Here is a 6,000-nt window from a genome sequence, read left to right as displayed (position 1 = left end):
GAAACAATAATAAAAATGCCACTGTTAATTCACATTTCTCAATTTTGCAGTTTTGACAGCCTGCAACCTTTGAGTTATATTGTAGTGATAAAGAGATGCTAGTTCCTCTATTCCCCTGAAATTACATTGTGTTTATTGTGCATTCATTTATATGTGGTCATGTTGTTTCTCCCTATAGAATATAAATTCTTTTGGGATAAGAATTTTTTGTCTTTCACTTTTTTATACTTGAAATATAGAGCAGACACTTAGTAAATACATACTGACTGATTGGAATTGGCTTTTCGCTAAATATTGTAAGTAATTATAAAAAAAAAGATTTAATGGAGCTTCTATTGGAACATTTTACTTAAAATCCTGAGAATTAAAGTAATCACTTGGTGCCTAGACCTCATTTACCATTTACTGTATTAGTATATCTATGATGTGTAATCAAAATGTATGAAAATCTCAATAGGGAATAACAGAGGATAACTGAATTTGGAGTTACAAAATCAAATATCAAGTTTTGGCTATAATTTACTAGTTGTATGACCTTGGAAAAAATAATTTATGGTTATTATACATTTAGAGTTAGAAAGAAAATTAGAGGTCATCTGGTCCAAATATCCTATTTTTGTAAATTTGAAAACTGAATCTGGGAAAGTTTAAATAACTTGCCTATGGCTACGACATTGTTTATTCTCTCTGGAGTTATTATTGGATTATTTGAACATTAAGGTCCCTTCATGCTCTAAATTTATGATCCTAAGCACCTACAATAATTTGGTACAACTTAACAAGATATTAATAAGAACAAATGTTAAGTTCTATATTTGTTTTGTTTTCTTTTTTTTTTAATCAATTTCATAAGAATGAGATACTATAAACCAGTTGTCTTGAAAAACATCTGGGGAATTTATTGGACTAGAAGATAAATATGAATCAACACTGTGACATAACAGTCAAAAAAGCTAACAGTTCTTAGATTGTTTCAAGAGAAACCTCATAGGTAGAATGAAAGACATGATTTTGCTCTTGATCAGCTCTAGTCAGAGCAGATCTAGAATATATTCAACTCTGGCTATTACATTATAGAGAAGACCTTAATAAACTCAAAAGTATTCAGAAGGGGATGAGAGTAATTAGGGCTTTTGAAATATCTCATTCCCTTCACCCACAACAAGCCTGAGATTTTTATTAATATCTCCATTTTAAAATTGAGAGAATTAAGGCTAACAGATATTAAGTAAATTATCCAGGATCACACAGCTGGGAAGTGTCTCAGTCTGGATCAGAACTCAAATCTTCCTGATTTTCCCTCAAGTGCTTGGACAGAAAATCATTTGAAAGTTAATTGAAGAAAGGGAGGATAGTTAGCCTAGAAAATCCAAGCACTAGAAGAGATATAATAGAAGTAATTAAATATTTGAAGAATTGCCATTTTGGGATGAAAACCACCAGAACAACAAACAACAACAACCACACACACATAAACACACAGTTAGACTTACTCTGCTTTTTCTTTTTCAGATAACAGAAAAGGTACAGTGAGAAGTTACAGTGAAGTGTGTTGTTGCTTCACATCAACCAGGTAGAGTGGAGAAGAGTCCCATATGTCTGCCAAGAGAGAAATAAACCCAAACCAATGTGAGAGAAGTCGAGAATATGGGTTTAGGATGGACTGACTTAGGAAGTTCTGACTTCCCCCCTCATAGATAAAGTCAGATGAACCTTTGATATAAAAGTCATAGAGGAGAATTTTGGTCTGGTATTTTCACCTTTCATGATCTTAGGTTTCTTCCCTACTTTGACATGCTGTGAAAGGGATGGAGTTAGAGGCAGGATACTTGCTTTGAATCCTGTTTCAGACACTTATTAGTTCTATAATTGGCACCTTAAATTTCATCATTAAAATGATACTTATATTAATGAGTTCACAAGTTTGTTGTGAGGAATACATTTAGTAAAAATCTTAAAACATTGTATAAATATATCATACATTGGTATAGCTCTCCTTCATTTTTGACAATATTGGAGCTAACTTTTTGGAAACTGATACAATTTTAAGCTAGATCGAAACAGAGATTGTCTCCAAATCCTTTCCTAACACTACATCAAGTCATTTGGAATGTGCATAGTTTTTAAGGAAGTCTCATTTAAAATATGGAAGCCATTGTTTTCAATAAATAGTACTTTAGCATTTTGAATGCTATGGAAATTGAAAGATATGAAGAATGAAAGCTTAGGAAACAATATCATACTAGAAATGGAACAGATACATTTAAGGTACTACTTGTGACACAGTTGTGTGAACAGTGAAATCCGCAAACTATAATCTTTGTGTTAAGACAGCTTGAATAATTGAGAAAGATCTTATGCCTTAAAGATCATAAGGTCATGAATGCCTAATGTTTTTGTTTCTCTTTTCAACCAGATACTCCAAGCATGCAGGATTCCAGCTTTTCCACATTGCTTGAGTCTCATGATAGCCTATAATTTGGACAGGCTGTGTTTGTCATCCACCTGCTTTGCAATGACAGTTTTGACATTCTGCAAGATTTCTTTATAGCACCTTATGGTTCTATGTTAAGCTCAAACTTTGGCACATCATCTTGAATTAAGATCTTGATTAATCTGCTCTCTCAGGTCAAAAAGGTAGAATAGCTACTCACTTCCCTGCTCAACAGATGTTGGGGATGTGGAAAAATCAAGGATAATAGGGGCCTTTCATAAGATGCTTTAGGGATGAAGAAGCTTAGTAAATTCTAAACATGTGCTATATATGGCACACAAATCACTAAATTCTAGAAAAGAATGCCACTTTAAAGAATAGTTGTATTATGATCAGAAGGAAAAAATAGTGTGGGTGGAAAATCACATTTTTAGTATCATGCTTATGTTCAAACCTATTTGGTGATCTTTTTCACTGTGATAAAATAATGTCCAAGGAATTTTTATAGTTGTAATCTTCTATAACTAACAATGGTAACAAGGGATAAAGAAATGTACATTCATAACTTCTATCTAAAGTGATGAATAAAATTTCTCTATATGAAAAAACAAGTAGTCTGAGGGGCACTTTTTTCCAAATTATTAAAATAAAAAGTTCCACATATAACTTCATACAGTCAGAAATTCAAGGCAAAACTTATATAATACTAGAAACCTGTATTTGTCACATAGCTTTCCACATAGTAAAAGAAGACAGTTTCAGTAATGTGATTCTTACCTAAAGTCATTATAGAAAAAATTTAGGTAAAAATTATGAAATAACAGAACATTAGTTAAATGAGAATGTTCCTGAAACTTGTTGGTATTATCTAGAAAATTAAGTAGGAAGCAGCAAAATGAAATGGAAAGAACAATGAATTTAGATTCTGAAGATCTGAATCCAAGTGTCAGTAAGTTAAACAGAGACCTATTAAAGACCTTAGAGTAAAAAGGTCAAGGTCTCCTACTGTATCCAGGGCCATTTTCAATTGTTCTGATTTACATCTAGCTACTGGACCCAGATGGCTCTGGTACAATGTAAGTTTAAAAACCTACAAAAGGGGGAGGATATTGGGAAGATGAACCAGTAGATCAATAGATTTCAAACCCTCCAGATTTCCCCCATAAACAGACCAAGTTTATGACTTTAGAGAACAAAGATTGGTGAAAAATAAAAATAGGGCAGAACATGGGTCCTCCTGCGATAAATAGAGATAGCTGGAAAAAAGATTTAAGGATAGGGTTTAACCCATGTGAAGTTCAAATATTTCTGGGTTACTTCCTGGAAAACAAAAAGCAGGAGCCCCAGGGCTATTTGGAACTTTCTACTTCTAGATAGCATGGGGAGTCTGGGGTTTGAGAGTGGGAAAATTGAGGGGACTTTAGGCTGATTAGAAATGCCAGGGCTACCTGTGCTGCTGAGACATGGCCCTTGGTGAGAGGAACCAGTACAGCAGCTAAGTGCTGAAGCAATGGGACAGAAGGACTGCTGCCTTTGGGCACTTGCAGGAGCTGGGACCTTTTTGTTTGGAGTTCCAGGTCATAGGGGAGAGTTGAAGTGAAGATATAGGTACTCTCCCCCAAACCCAGGAATAGTGCTCACATTAATACTTCTCATTTAAAAAAAGAAAAAAAAAAACTTTGTGGAAAATACATAGGAATATTACTGCCAAATTCACAAACCCCCATTTCAAAGAGAAAAATTTGCATGAAACAAGGAAAAAAACATTGAATTTCCATTCTTCTATTAAGGATAATTTTGCTGGATATGACATTTTTGGCCATAGGCCTAGTTTCTTTTGATTGCTGGTATAACATATTCCAGGATCTGTAGTCTTTTATTGTGGCTACTGATAAATTCTTTACAATTCTAATTATAGTTCCAGCATATTTGAATTGTCTGTTTCTTTATTTTTTTTCTATTTGGTGGTGATTAAAAACTAAAATAAAAAGTAGGTCAGTGGAACAGCCTATTCAATGAAGTATTTGTTATGCCTAAAAATATAAATTACCTAGGAAAGAAGTTCCTTTTTGAAAATGAATTGGAAGAGAAACTAGAGAATAGTATTGTAGAAATTGATTTTAGGTCACTATTTAATACTAAAATGAATAAATGATAAGAATATATGATAAAAATAAATGATCTGAATAAAAAAATCATCAAGAAATTCAAAAGAGTAGAATGAATACATTTCACAACTATTTTAGGCAGTATATATATATATATATATATATATATATATATATTTAACAAAATAAAAGCTAGGAAGGTTTTTGTCTGAGCTCTTCCTGGTTTCCTTCAAATCAACACCAGGTCAAAACTCTGAACTGGTTTTAGAGTGACAGAACCCACATATATTTAGAGTATAATAAATTTCCAGCAGAAGATATTTGAAAAAAACTTAAGAAAAATATGTTTCAATCAGACATGGTGGTAGGGGATGGGGGGAGAGTTGGGAGATAGCTAAGTAAGCTCTGAAGAGCAACATAGGCCAGTGTTCATGCACTACAGGATTCTTAGCCAAAATACAGGAGAGTTTGCTACTCTGTCCTGGTTCAGAAGCCAGTGTATCACCAAACTAGTTGTGAGATGCAACACAACTACAGAAGGCAAATAGTGAGCCCCTGAACCCCAAAATAATGTGGGAGTTGGCCATGATTACACAGAATGGGAAGGAAGTCAGGAGCACTGGCCCCTAGACCAAGTGAAGCTTCTGTCATCTGCAGAAGAAGCTTGGGATTATCTCCCTTTTGTCCTAAGTGCAGACCTCAACTTTTAATAATGAACAAAAATAACTCTGATCAAAGATAGCTTTTATGGAGACAGAAAAGAACAGACTTCAAACCCTGAGGATGCTAAAGACAAAATGTCTCCAGATGAAGCCCTAAAGTGTTATATGATTTGGTCTCCATCTCACAAGGCTCTCTTTGAAAAACTCAAAAAGAATCTTAAAAGAGAGTTAGAAGGAAAATGGGGAAAGAAAATGAGAATTTTGCAGGAGAGTTTGGAAAAGAAAACTCAGAAATTATATGAACAAAACTCCTTAAAATATATTTAACAAAATGGAAAAAGCAGGTAGCTTCTTACAAAATAGATTTGATGAAATGGAAAAGAAACCAAGTCATTGAGAAACAGAATTTGTGAAATGGAAAAAAAAATCCAATAAACAAAACAGCTGATTTAGAAGTTCAACTGGACAAATGCAAAAGAAAATTAAAAAGATAACTGAAGAAAACAATTCACTAAAAAATAGAATTGAACAAAAATGCAAGTGACTCAAAGAGACATCAAGAACCAGTCAAACAACCCCCCAAAATAAAAAATAAATAAATAAATAAAAATAGATCTAAAATACTCTTTGGAAAACAACTGACCTGGAAAAATAGACCCAGGTTAGACAATCAAAGAATTGCTGGATTGCCTGAAAACCACAATTAAAAAATAAAAAATCCAAGGCAATATTTTTCAGGAAATCAAGGAAAATTTCCCTGACATGTTAGAACCAAGGGGTAAAAAGAGCCACTGAA

The sequence above is a fragment of the Sminthopsis crassicaudata genome, chromosome 5 (assembly GCF_048593235.1).
Source record: "Sminthopsis crassicaudata isolate SCR6 chromosome 5, ASM4859323v1, whole genome shotgun sequence".
Classification (NCBI taxonomy): Eukaryota; Metazoa; Chordata; class Mammalia; order Dasyuromorphia; family Dasyuridae; genus Sminthopsis; species Sminthopsis crassicaudata.
The sequence above is the reverse complement of the archived record's forward strand: the minus strand, read 5'-3'. Positions refer to the sequence as shown.